Here is a 14,776-nt window from a genome sequence, read left to right as displayed (position 1 = left end):
CCCATGCTTCCAAAGTAAAATAAGACACATATGTGATCTTTGCTTTAAGTAAACTCAAGTTTTTGAGAGAAGTTATGCATGCGTGCATGCTGTCACTTCAGTCGTGTCTGATTCTTTGTGACCCTATGGACTGTAGCCTGCCAGGCTCCTCTGTCCACGGGATTCTCTAGGTAAGAATACTGGAGTGGATTAACATTTCTCCTCCAGGGGATCTTCCTGACCCAGGGATCAAACCTACGTCTCTTACATCTCCTGCATTGACAGCTGGATTCTCTACTTCTAGTACCACCTGGGAAGCCCAAGTGAAGTTATGTTGTCATCTAAAAGAATCTGTCTTATGTAGCAAACAAACTTATAGTTACCAGGGATTGGGAGTAGGGGACAAATTGGGAGGTTGGGATTGACATGTGCATACTACTATATATAAAATAGATAACTAATATTAATAAGAACCTGCTGTATAGCACAGGGAGCTTTGCTCAATAGTCTGTAATGGCTTATATGGGAAAAGAATCTGGAAAAAAAAGAGTGGATATATGTATATGTATAACTGATTCACTGTGCTATACACCTGAAACTACAACCTTGTAAATCAAGTATACTCCAGTAAAAAGTCGTAAAAAATAAAATAAAAGAATGTGTTTTATGTCTACATATATTCAGTAGAAACTTTTCAGAGGAGGTGAGATATATGGGCTGGGCATTGAAAAATGGGTTTGATAGGCCCCCTTTTTCCTTGACTACTAGGAAACCTGAGCCAAGTATGTGACTCCCCGTCACATACATGAAGGACTTGGCAGCATCTGTGGTGTGTGCATTTACTTCATCAGCCCATAGCGTCTTCCTTCTATTCTACCTAGATCTTTTCTTTGCTGCACCGTTTGACTTGAAATGTACTTTATCTTGTTGCTTTGAGTGTATCTTTGTAAGTAAAGTCAAAATGAAAGTGAAGTCGCTCAGTAGTGTCCAACTATTTGCGACCATGAACTGTAGCTTACCAGGATCCTCAGTCCATGGGATTTTCCAGGCAAGAGTACTAGAGTGGGTTGCCATTCCCTTCTCTAGGAGATCTTCCCAACCCAGGGATTGAACCTGGGTCTCCCGCATTTTAGGCAGACACTTTACCATCTGAGCCACCAGGGAAGTAAGCTGCTTTCATATGTTCTATAGCAAGGTGGAGGAGAAGCAAATAATTCACCACACACAGCCAGTTTCCTAGCTCACCCTTACTTAAGTGTAGACAGGCCAAGTTTAGACACTGCTTGACTAACAACAACTTTCAATCCTCACATTTTGTGAAGTCCTTGCCTTTCGACCTTCTCATTCCTGCACTTGTCTCCTCCCACTCTACCTGTAGCTTCATGAAGGTAGGTGAATCAGGTACACTGAGGATGCCTGGATGTGGGGAGTTGGGGTTTGGGGGAACATGTAGGCCAGCCTGCTGAATCCACTGGGAGGGTGACCCCAATTTCAGTGAAGGTGCTCCTGGAGGCCATGGCTCAGAAGGTGCCTCATCTGTCCCTTGGCCTGCCCCCTGCTGAGATTTCCTGTCCTGTCCCCAAGTTCCTCCAGTAGTGGGGCTTTGCTCTGGGCAGACCACTTCCTAGAACCCAGAGTCCTGTGTCGACCCTGAGGCCTCCAGCTGGGGCAGGAGATGAGCAGAGTGGCCCCAACAGTGGGTGAGGACAGAAATATGCAAAGTCACCTGAAGGACCTGGAAGGACTTCCAGGCAGGAGAGGCCGAAAACCCCCATGACCTCCGAAGGAAGTTGAGTCATGCTTCTGGGTAGCTGGCCAACCGCGAAGTGAAGTGAAGTGAAAGTCACTCAGTGGTGTCCAACTCTTTGTGACCCCATGGACTATATAGTGCATGGAGTTCTCCAGGCCAGAATACTGGAGTGGGCAGCCTTTCCCTTCTCCAGGGGATCTTCCCCACCCAGGGATCGAACCCAGGTCTCCCGCATTGTGGGTGGATTCTTTACCAGCTGAGCCACAAGGGAAGCCCAACAATACTGGAGCAGGTAGCCTATCCCTTCTCCAGCGGATCTCCCTAACTCAAGAATTGAACCAGGTCTCCTGCATTGCAGGCAGATTCTTTACCAACTGAGCTATCGTGGAAGAAGTCTGAAGAAAGCTATCAGGGAAGAAGCCGGCCAACCATATTAACTGACAAAAAAAGAAGGTCAGAAATTCAAACTAAGGGACTCTGCGTATGGAGAAGACTGAGCCAAACAATGTATAGACTTCACAGCCCCGCTGGAAGGACCATCCCTACCACATGATAAACAATTGAGAGGTCTTATCAACATGTCATTAAATATTTCATGAATCTATTTCTCCTTGTTTCTAGTTCATTCTTATCACACAACCTTGCATACAGGGTTGAGTTTCCCCAGTAAGTCTGCTCTCAGGGAAAGCACAAATTTGTTATTGCCAATGGGAGCATTCTATCCCGGTAACCTTGATTTAGTGAGTTACTTAAGAAACAACTGGGTTTCTGAGACCTCCTCCAATCTCACAGCAGAGTCTATCCCTGAGTCACAGACAAGCTACCAGAGACCCCACAAGGTAGACGTCTAAGTCTAAAAGCCCCCAGGGTGATGGAGAGTTCACCAAAGGGGTGGATGACAAATTGTCATCCAATTTGTGGCCAAGCCATGGTGTTCACTGTGTAGGATGTACAGTTTCCAAGAAGAGCACTCTTTCCTACATTTGAAACTCCACTTCTTCCTGTTCCTCCTGAAGCTGCACAGGAGTGCATTTCTGTACTCCCTTCTGTCTGCCCCTATTGAGCTGCTGGCCCACCCTCTTCCCAGAGACCTCACTTGGCCTGGTGGAGGTCTTGGTACCTGCTTTCAATCTGAACTGCCCACCACAATCCCTGGGGAGCAAGCACATCTTGGCAGAACGCATCCTTCCCCTTCTGTACAATTGGCCCCGACTCTAACCACAGCCAACACCCTGTGAATGAGAATAATTACCAGTACCCAGTTCCTCTCCAACCAACCCATCCCACTGCTTAACCAAAGGCAGACCCATACCTTCCTTCCCACTTGGCTCCCTGGCCACTGCCATCCCACCCAGCTCAGACAGGAAACGCAGATTGTCTTCTTGGGTAACGAACATATTGAAACTTCATAGTACAAAGCATTACTTGAACTGGATCAAGAAGCAAGAAGTGGAATTGAAAGAATATGGCATTTCGTGCTTGTTAAAAATCTTTTTATAGTCAGTTCTTGAGGGAGCAGGGAAATGGGAAAGTTCACCCGCTATTGGTGGGAATTCAAATTTTTACAGCTTTCCTGGAGGATAATTTGGCAGTAGACTATATTGAAATATCTTTAAAACTCAAATGCACTTGAAATCATCAGTTCAGTTTCTAGGAATTTATCCTAAGGAAGTAAAGATATACACAAAGATTAAGCTACTAGGATGTTTATTACAGTTTTTTTTTTAAATACTAGTGAAAAACTAGATATAAGCTAAATACTTAACAACAGAAGATTGGTTAAATAAATAGTACATTCATATAATGTACTATGTGGTCTTTTAAAATTATATAGAAACAAGTCATAGACAGAAAGACATCCACAATATGTTGTTAAACAGAAAAGCAGGTAATATACGCCAGGGGAAAAGTCTGAAACAACATATAAATGTAATAATAATTCATATTTGAATGGTAGAATGGACATGGGTTTGGGTGGACTCCGGGAGTTGGTGAGGGACAAGGAGGCCTGACATGCTGCGGTTCATGGAGTCACAAAGAGTTGGACACGGCTGAGCGACTGAACTGAACTGAACTGAATGGTAGAATATATGGGTATAATTTTTATTTCTTACTTATCAGTATTTTCTCACTTTCAGATGATAAACGTGCATTACTTAAATAATAAAATTACAATGAAATTTGCTTTTTTAAAGGGCATGGACATAGTGTTCATACAGACTTAGGTGCAAATCCCAGCTAACCCACTGATGAGCAATGTGAGCATGGAAACATGACTTACACTCCCAGAGCCTCAGTTAGCTCATACCCAAAACAGCAAGACCAGCACCTTCCTCATGAGGCAGTTGTGAGAAATAAATTAGAAAGCATAAATAAAGCTCCTGGCAAAGATTACACACTGAATGACATTTTCCCCTTCCTTCCTGGATATCCAAAAATACCTCAGGATAACAATTCACAAAGGCAAGATGGTCAAACACGTACCTAACCATGTAAAACTTACGTCTGAAAAATTAGGAAAGACTCAAATTTAATGCTCCAGCCTTAATTCTTTGAGCTTTGATCTCTCCAACCCCGTACAGCCCTAGACACGGAGCTCCCCGTTGTTAGCAAGTCCGCCTTGCAGGCCAGGGGGAATGAGGCAGCTGTGCCACCCAACCCCACCAGCAGGTGGAGCCGGTCTCCACCCTGGATCTTCATACAGCCGGCTACACCCACTGGCCAGCACCAGCGGCTTTGCAGAAGGGACTGCAAACAAGTAGGACCCTCCTCTCTCATCCCTGTCTGCTGCCACCTCACTCCAGGTCCCGTTCACGTCTCACTCTTATCACTTGGGATGTGAGTCTCCTGTTTCAGGAATTTGGTTGTCTTTTCTGGCATCCCTCTGGGATCAGCCCTTCTTCGGCCTAGCTTCACATCCATTTACTTTCCAAACTTTATGACTACCTAATGGATACTAAGCTTTGTACTAGGACACAGGGATAAATCAGGGGCATACCCCACTCTGGGGGTTTCACAGCCTGGTGGACAAAACTGACAGGAACACGAACCATCACACTATGAAGCTGTGTTACATTGACTATTATTATTGCAATACTTACTGAGCACTTGTTCTATGCCAGGAGCGGAGCCGTTCTACTCATTTTACATGATACGCCTCATTTAATCCTCACAACCTATCTTTATGGGGTAGGTTAAAATTATTTCTATTTGGGAAGAGATGAGAAAATATGGCACAGAGAAACTAAGTAATTTGCCCAGGGTAGCACAGAGGGTAAATATCAGAATCAAGATTTGATCGTAGCTTATTTACACTCTTAAAATGACTAATGACACTCTAAGAGCTTTTATTTATGTGGATCAGATCTAGTGATATTTACTATATTAGAAATTAAAGTTGAGAAGTTTTTAAAACATTTATTATCTAAAATAGCAGTAATAAAGCCACTACACATGAATCTAAATAACATATTTTTAAATGAAAAAAATCAACATAAAGATTGGTGAGAAGAATGACATTGTTTCACGTTTGTAACTCTCTTTAATGTCTGACTTAGCATATAAGTGTATTCTCATATCTTCTTTTGCGCTATCTATTGTGATATGGTATTTGGTTGTATTAAAAGATAAACTGAGACCGGTGGAAATTTTTAAGAACTTATCTGAGCAAAGAATCAATTCAAATCTGGCAGCACCAAACCAGTAGTGGTTAGGAGTGTCCCACGAAGAAAAACCAGGAAAGAGGCTTTTATAGAAAAGATGTGGAAGTGAAGTAATGAAGTTGTCTGATTGACTGTAGCTTAAGTGGTTGCCTCATTTAGGAAAGTCTAGTTGACTGTGATTGGTTGCCCTTTGGTTTTGAGTTCTTAAATTTGATACATTTACAGCTTACGTTTTGCATTGCTTTCATAGGCTACTAAAGCATTGGAATCACCTCAACATTGTAAAGCAACTACTCCAATAAAAATTAACTTAAAAAAATATATATGAAGAAACCTGGCCTCACACAGACATGGAAAATGGAGGACTATCTTAGTAGCCTCTTCAGATCATTGTGAAGACTCTTCTTTGGTATATACCACAAGTTGACAGGAGGTGGTTTCTTAAAGGGTAGCTGCAGTGTGGGATCTGACAGCTCAAAGTAGAGAATACAAATTTTTCAAAACCCTCATTTTTCATCTGAACTCTCAAATTTTATCATTAGCAACAAATACCATCATTTGTTATACTCAAAGTTACAGCCCTGACTTCATTGTTTAAAAAAAGAACAAACTACCTAATTATGGACTACCCAAGTCTGAATAACCACAGTACATATATCAGTCATTCTTTCATGGAAAAATGGTGTCTCGTGAGAAAAAATGGCTGGTCCAGCTCCCAACCCAAAAAACTGTCAAGAGATTTTCCTCGAGGTTCCATTGTGCTTTGACAGAAATGCTTTATTTATACATCCCATTCCATCAAACAAAATATTCAAAAAACAGATACTCAAGGGTTGAAATTTAATAAATTGATGACTTTTACTGCTGCCTGCCAATGCAGGAGATGCAAGCAACTCGGGTTCAACCCCTGGGTTGGGAAAATCCCTTGAAGTAGGGAATGGCAACCCACTCCAATATTCTTTACTGGGAAATTCCGTAGACAAAGGAGCCTGGCCACGGGATTGCAAAGAGTTGCACATGACTGAGCAACTGAGCAAACAGCACATCCCTGCTTTATCAAGGACATTCTTAAGTGAAACTGGCTATTTTTTTTGTTTGTTTTTTCTTAAGTGCACGTGTGGTGGTAAATGGGGTTTCCCAGGTGGCGCTAGTGATAAAGACCCCGCCTAGCAAAGGAGGAGATGTAAGAGACCCGAGTTCAATCCCTGGGTCAGGAAGATCCCCTGGAGGAGGACATGGCAACCCACTTCAGTGTTCTTGCCTGGAGAACCCCCATGGACAGAGGAGCCCAGAATGTTACAGTCCATAGGGTTGCAAAGAGTCAGACATGACATAGTGACTGATCTCACAGCACGTGGTGGAAAATAAACACCTGATGTTTGGTACCATCACTTTGATTTGTACTAAAGCATCAACATCACCCACTGCCATTTTTGCACCATCAGATCAAACACTAACTCAAAGAAAAGGGCAAATCTAATCTCATTTGCAATCTAAAAATAATTTGGGTCTCACGGAAACCCAATAGTGTCTCAGTCTCCTCCACGGTTCTCCAACCACACTTGGAGAACTGCTGCTCTATGCAGTACTCTCTGGGGATAAACCTGGGGATACATGAGCTTCCTTGGGGATCAGTTTAAATTAAAGCCCTGTCCTAAGTGTGGGGGTTCTGACAACCCACTTGACCTTGGCCAGCACTACCTAAGAGTCAGATCCAGTCCCTTGAACTCCAGATTCTGGCTTAGATGGACCACTGACTACTACTTGTCCTCAAATCAGACCCTCCTAGCCAGACTATATCTCTGTCCACCTCAGCCCTACAGAAATAGAGGGGAACTCACAAGTCCTAAGCCTTTATTTACAGTGTCTCAAGCATGACAGTATTGGAATTAATTCTCGCAACACTCTTACGAGATAGATATTATCATCCCCACTTGCCAGGGAGGAAACTGAGGTTCAGGGAAGCAGGATGCCCTCACCGTTCTGTCTGGCGAGAAAGCCAAGTCCTTGCACTGCCTTCTGGTCATTTCCGTCAGTCCCATTCCCACCCCCTGCCTGGACTTCCCTTCGGTCTGCCTGCTGGTGAGGTTCCAGCATGCCTTACCACCAAAATTTCCTGAAATGAGAAAATTCCCAGCACTAGTGGTTTTAATCATCCAGTGTCTGAATTCCTAATATTCGCAAATCACTCAGATGTTGGAAACTATGAGACTCACCAGTCTCCGGAATAGATAATTGACCAAGTCTGAGCTGGGTTGTCTCTTGCCGCTGTCCTTACAGTACGGGATGCTGGCCTTCCTTTGGGGACTGTTTCCAAGTGTAGGTTTGTCATCCCTGTCTCTGTCCTGCTCCGGCTTCTTCCTCATTGCCTGGGGTTCCCTGGAAGAGCTAGAGCCCATTCAAGCCAAACAACGCCCCAGGATGTGACCAGGATAAGAATCACATCCTAAGACTCAGATTCAGGAAAGTTTCTCCCAAAATAAACCCAAAGCTGAAGTAAATAAAACATTAGGAATATTTTGGGAGAGCAATTCCACAGAACTCTAAAACAGAAAAAAAAAAATACCATTGTCCACAGACTTTATTCAGACATTCTGTATTTCTGCTACATCTTGTTAAGTGATGGTTTCAGTATCTGACATTGATGCAAGGAGGAAATGACCTGTGTTTATGAAAATTATACCATTTCTTCTGAGGGTAAGAGCGTCCTTTAAGCACTGGTTTGAGATGGGGCAGAGAGTCTGATGAGGAGTCAAGTTGTGATGATTAAAGCCAGGCTAGGAGAAACCTGTAATTTGTCCAAGGACCAAGCGAGTAACAGCTAAGGAAGAATCGCATTGAATACAAACACAAGGGACACTGCAGCTCAGTCATGACTCCAGAGGAGGAAGAAGGAACACAAACAGAAAATAGAGTTTCCCAGGACAAGAGAAGAAACCACACTTGGTATAAAGAAGGGCAAAGCATTTGGTTAATAGACACCAACTGAGCCATCACTGGCACATTCTATCAAGACAGATTCCGTCATTGAGACTATGATCTTCTTGTAATCACTCATTCATCCAGTGTCAAGCAAGTTTACCATCGTTAGCTTTGCACTGTGTGTAACACAGAGATGAGAGCATCGTGGCCTCAAAGAGCTCCCAGGCCAAGTGGGCAAAACAGAGTTGAAGACAGACAAGGATAAGAAGATAATAAATGCTATTAATTCTGCCTCGGAAAGGAGGCCCATCCTTGAAGGTTTCCAAGTGAAAGTGACAACTGACCTAGTTAAACTCCCTGGGATTTTTGACAGATGAAGGTGGTGGTCCCCATGATACTCCCAAAGATATTGGTCATCAACTTTCTTCAGGCTGAATTTATATCACTCTGCTTAAATCCTTCAGAATTTTATAACTTCTATGGTGCTTAATTTAAACATGATAAGCAATACATTGTTATATTTGACTTAGGAAGCAACCTGATCTAGTGGTGGAAAATGAGGGATTCAGGGACGGACAGGCAGGCAGGCCTGGGTTTGAATTCTGAAGTCACTGTTGTGGACAAGTTGCTCAACCTCTTGGAACCACACTTCTCTCACAGAGACTTTATAAGAAACAGAATGAAGCAATTAGAGTGTCTGGCATGTAATATTCCAATCATTCTCTGAGATCAAGTAATCACATCTCAAATATCCCTTAATTTCATGTATTACTCTTTCTCGCCAACCCACAACCTTAATCCAGGATCCATCATCTCTCACCTCGGCTACATGACACCTCAGCACTTTTGTCTCTGCTTCCTGCCTTGTTCCCCTTCAGTCCATTCTTCCTACAGCAACCAAAAATGCTGTAAAATGCATATGTACCCACCACATCTTTCTCTTGCTTCAAATCTTTCAAGAACTTCCACTTGTCCTCACATATAGTTGAAACAAAAATCACTCTCAGGGCCTTCATTATTTGATACTTGCTCATCTCTCCACTGCCCTTCTCCAAGCTAATATCTCTTCCTGCCCAAAGCTTCATGCTTCTTTCAGGAAGCCTTCCATGACTTTCCCCCACAGCAAGATGGATCTGGTTCCCCCCACCCCCATCTCTGAGCTCTCATAACCTCCTGCTTCCATTTTTCTCCCCCATCCATACTCTATTATAATCTACTACTCTTTACCTATTGTTAGACAGTCATTTCTTAGGGTGGGTTTTATAGTTTTTATCCCTGGTATCTGGCTTCTTTGAAATGAATGAAAAATCTCACAACTAATGAATGGCAGAGATGAGATTAAAACCCAGATCAGTTTAATTCATGAGTTCCCACTATCCCCGTTGAAACCTAACTGAAAACAGAAAGAGTGACCCCTCCATCATCATCAAGCCCCTCCCACTAGCCCCTTTGAATCCACCCACAACATACATGTGCTAGGTACAGCCCTTCTATTACATGTGAGCTGACTTTCTGCCAGGAATTCATATCTCCCTTGCAAACTGAGACTCCATTTTACTCTGCAAAATTATTCTCAGGGAAAACACTCAATCCATTGACTTTGTTGCAAATAGTCTGGACTGACAGCAATAAGCAGGGGGTTTTCCTGGGCTCAGGACACTGGTTTTAGGGAGTGGCAAAAAAAAACAAAACACACTGCAATTCAGCTCAAGAAAAAATTCCTGGAAATTTGAGCAAGCTGGTTTGTTTCTTGTATTGGGCCAACCTTCCTTCTTTTGTCAATATCTATGGGCTAACAACATGACAAACAACCTCTGTGCTGGTCAAGATATGGACAATAAGTAATAGGGCAAGAGACAAAATCTCCTGGGAATAAAACTGAAGTTTCATGACTGGCTATCGGATAGCTTTTTCCCATCTTGGAAGGTCCTACCATGTTATGGGAAGAGTGCTTGTGCCAGTGGAACCCAGGAGACTCCCCACCCACTCATTCCCCCATCTAGAGTTATCTGAGTCCAGCACATCAAGGGACGTGTGTGTCGTCCTAAGGAGTTTGGACATTAATACTAATAATGTCACTTACTGAAGACCTTCACAGTGGCAGACACGTTTACAGTATCACTCCAGTCCTGAAAGTTAAAAGTATATACAACTACAATATGAATTTGGAAACTGGTGGAAACTTAAAGCACATGTCATTGCTACTTCAACTGCTAAGTGACAAAGACAGGAAACCAATCTGCCTCCCACCCTGGGCCCAGTCACCATCATCTGTCTTCGTAACAGCTTTGAATGGGTCTCCTGCTTTCTCTTTTTCCCTCTTCTGAAGCAGAGTGATCTTTCAAAATGTAAATCAGGTTATATCAAACTTCTGCATGAAATCTTTTGGTGGGGACAGGTATTGTTGCTGCTGCCCAGTATCCATCCTGCCCACCCATTTTCCCGTGGTTTGGTCATTTCCAGGAGGCCCGCTGACCCTGCTGCAGTAGTTGGTAATTTGGACACTGCGTTCTCTTTGTAGCTGTTGTTTAGTCTCTCTGTCATGTCCAACTCTTTTGTCACCTCATGGACTGTAGCCCACCAGGCTCCTCTGTCCATGGGATTTCCCAGACAAGAATATTAGACTGAGTTGCCATTTCTTCCTCCAGGGGATCTTCCTGATCTAGGGATCCAACCCTTGTCTCCTGCATTGGCAGGTAGATTCTTAACCACCGTGCCACCGGCAAAGCCATTCTCTTGGCCACAGAGATCGGGCCGCAGAGATTGGGCAGGTTACAAGGACGGGCCATTATCTCAGAATTGAATATCATTTGTGGTGGTATGGAGTAATTTTCTGTTCCCTTTCTCACTCTCACTCTCTTTCCAGAACATCAATGAGAAAGCACAGCCTCTGAGTCTGCTGGCAGCCATCACCTGAAGGGGACCTGGAGGGAACGCAGTGGGTGGAAGGCGCTGGCCCATGCGAGGAGGATGGAGCCAGGGGAATCACAGGGACCCGGAGCTGGAGCCCTGACGAGAACACATCTGAAGCCTGTCCACCTGTCAGCCTTTCAGTTATGGTGAACCAGTCAGCCCTCTTTACTCTCCACACCAGCATGGGTTAGGCTCTTTAGAACTTGCCACAGAGAGTCTCCCTGGTGATTCACATGCCTCCTGGCATACTTTGAATGGCATCCAGACACCCTACCTTTGTTTTAAAGGCCTACTAACTTCTAACATCAATGAGTGGTGAGGGCAAGGGCTAGTCTGTCTTTTCCCCTGGTATGACCAGCCTCTCTGGGCTTCCTAGGTGGCACTAGTGGTAAAGAGCCCCCCTGCCAATGCAAGAGATGTAGGAGACACAGGTTCAATCCCTGGGTCGGGAAGATCCCTTACAGAGGGTATGGCAGTCCCCTCCAGTATTCTTGCCTGGAGGATCCCATCGACAGAGGAGCCTGACAGGCTACAGCCCATGGGGTCGCACAGAACTGGACATGACTGAGCACATACCCATCAATCTAGCACACAGCAGTCACCCTGAAAAAAAAAGAAAAAAAAATTGTTTTGAATGAGTAAACCCAGATCTTTCTTTAGTACATTATATGCTTCCCAGAGTCAGAGAGTCACACACTGCATCCCACGTTGGACCTACCTCCGTGTTGATGGGCTGTTTCTGTAGACATCACTTCCGTTAGACAGCCAGCTCCCCCTTCAGTGTGGTCAAGGAGATCACCTCCAAGGAGGATTTGGCAGTTTTGGGTGAGCAATGCCCAAGCTGCAGACTGTATGAGCACTCCCCCAGAAGGAGAACCAGACTGCAATTCTCACAAATAAACGGAGAGGGGACTCAGAGCCATTGTGATCTGGGTGACGATGAATGTGATCAGTGGGGCATGAGGAATGTCCAGGTGTGGTCCGAGGAACAGTCCATTCCTTTTGCTTATCTAACTAGCAGGCCCCTTCTGGCCTCAGTCCCTCTACCTAATCACCCAGTTACTGTCTGTGACCAAACCTTTACTTCATTGTCTGCATGAAAACTGTTTACCTATAACTGATTTTGTTTAGTTTTCTCTTCTCCCCCTCTAAAATATAAGCTCCATGAGAGCAGAGACCTTAACTGTCTGGCTCACAACTACATCTCTGGTATCAAGGATCCCCCAGTAAAAACACACCATCAGTGAATAGCTGCCCTGCCCCCACCCACTCAGAGGCCAGGTAACCCACTCAGCTGACGCCCTCAAAGAGGCATTGCTCAAATATGAACCCCCCAAACCACTTTCTGTCAAAGCGTATGCTCATTTCTTTCATGGCCTTAATCAGAATATAAAATTATCTTATGTATTTGTGTTTACTGATCTGTTATCTGCTTCCTCAACTGAATGTAAGCTATGTCATTCCCTGAGTCCCTAAAGGCAAAACTGCTTCCAGACATTAAGTGCTCAGTAAACTTTTCTGGAAGGAATGAAAGAATGAGGGAGAGAGGGATGGACTCTCCAAGACTCTGGAACTGGCAGACATGAGGAGCTAAAGGAAAGAAGGGATCCAGGTTGATCTCAGTGTTACTTCGTGATGTAAACAGGGTGTGTTTTGCGGCATGAGGAAAGCCTAGGGCAACCATAGTATGACCCTTTCAAAATAGCGTGTTTGGTGAAGTTCAAATCTGAGCCCGGTTCTCTCTGATTCATGTTCCAGTTTCCTTTCTACTGAATCACACAGCTTTCCTGTTGAAAAGTTATCCACATCTATGCTTAAAGGATCGACAGTCTCCCCTGTCCCCATTAGTCCAGGTTCTCAAGAGGTGGAGACTGGCTGTTTGAGAAACCATAACAAAATCTCTGGTCTTGTTTGTCTTCACAATGCTTCAATTAAACCACTTTAATGAGGCCCAAGCAACCAATACCAGCCAGGTATTTTAAAAGTCTCTCCACGCCTTTGTGCTACAGCCAGGCCTCTGGCTTCTCCCTCTCAATTATTACCTTAACCATGCCCTGGAGACCTAAGGAGCCAGTTTATTTTGACTGGGAGATTGTTAAACAGCAGGAGGCAAGCCTGAGACACTGCCAGGCTGTGATTTCCATTGCTCCACCCGGCCAAGGAGCACAGGGTGCTGAGAATAGCTAAGGCCGCTTCCTGCTGAAGGAGGAAATGGTGGTTTCCTCAGCTCCCGGAAACATGGCTTCCTCTCTGGTGCCTCGCTCCAGGTTAACCAATTAGACAGCCTCTTCCCCCCCTGAACCCCCAGAGACCTGGCCCAAGCCTGTAGAAGACATCCTGTTTCCCCTGAGGAAGAGGCCCAGCTTGAAGGAACCTCTAGGGTATTGGAGTGAGGGGTGAGTAGGGAGTGGGGCAGGAAGAGGATGGCCAGTGGTATTAATAATAGCATTATCCAGTGTCAGCTAAGTACCATGCTCCCACGGCACCACGTTGTCCTGAGACTCAGAGATCTAAGTAAACTTGACCTAAACTCTAACTGACCTTTGACAGTCCAAAGTCATCCAAGACCATACATTCAGTCCTTTTCTTGTTTCTACAGAAAATATACTGCTCACACCACACATTCCAGGAATTTAGAAATATTGTGGAGGATTTGAGTGGTCACAAGGAAACATCATATTTCCTGGGAAGTGGCCTCATGGAGATGGCTTTGGAGCCAAGCTTCCTGGGTTCAAATCCTGCCTCATACTTCCCATCCTCTATTGTTATTGTTTAATCACTAAGTCGTGTCCCACTCTTTTGAGACCCCATGGACTATAGCCCATCAGGCGCTTCTGTCCATGGGATTTTTCAGGCAAGAATACCAGAGTAGATTACCATTTCCTGCTCCAGGGGATCTTCCCAACCCAGAAATCAAACCCATGTCTCATGCATTACAGGCAGATTCTTTACTGTCAGAGCTACCAGAGAAGCCCCCATCCTCTATTAGTCATATGTTATTGGGCAGGTCAGGTTCTCTGCACATCAACTTTTCCTTTTTCCCTCTATCAGTAAAGCATGTAGCACATAGTTCAGTACCAAATAAATGTTCATTATTGTATGATTCAACTTCCTCCTCCCTTTCAGAAGAAAAAAAAAAAATGTCCTTGTCTCAAAAAGAATAATGGTACCCCTTCTCTGAAATCTTGGCATCAGCCAGTATGCATGCCCTTGGAATTTCAGTTTCCATAAGAGCAACCCTTATCAGGACATTCCTCTGAGTGCTTTCCTTGTAGGCCATTGAGTTGATAAAAATTTCTCAATCTCATTATCATTTATTACCTTTTAATAGCAGCCACTGACCAAATGATTTCTTATGGTATTATCACATTTTAAAAATAAACTTTGTATTTTTGAATAGTTTTAGACTTAGAGGAAAATTAGAAAGATGAGGAGCTCCCATATATCTCACACTGAGATTCCTCTGTTATCAACATTGTACATCAATGTGGTATGTTTGTTATCACTGTTGTTTTGTCGCTCAGTCGTGTCTGACTCTTTGCAACCCCAC

General features: G+C 44.1%; 1 non-coding gene across 1 annotated transcript; it reads right to left on the bottom strand.

The window, feature by feature from the left end:
• Positions 1–1,071: 1,071 nt before the first annotated feature.
• Positions 1,072–1,143, bottom strand: TRNAF-AAA (transfer RNA phenylalanine (anticodon AAA)). Its single transcript has one exon. It is a non-coding gene; the product is annotated as a tRNA-Phe (tRNA).
• Positions 1,144–14,776: the final 13,633 nt, after the last annotated feature.

Source organism: Odocoileus virginianus, chromosome 5, assembly GCF_023699985.2.
Source record: "Odocoileus virginianus isolate 20LAN1187 ecotype Illinois chromosome 5, Ovbor_1.2, whole genome shotgun sequence".
Taxonomy (NCBI): Eukaryota; Metazoa; Chordata; class Mammalia; order Artiodactyla; family Cervidae; genus Odocoileus; species Odocoileus virginianus.
Note: the sequence above shows the minus strand (reverse complement) of the source record. Positions and strands in the feature narration are given on the sequence as shown.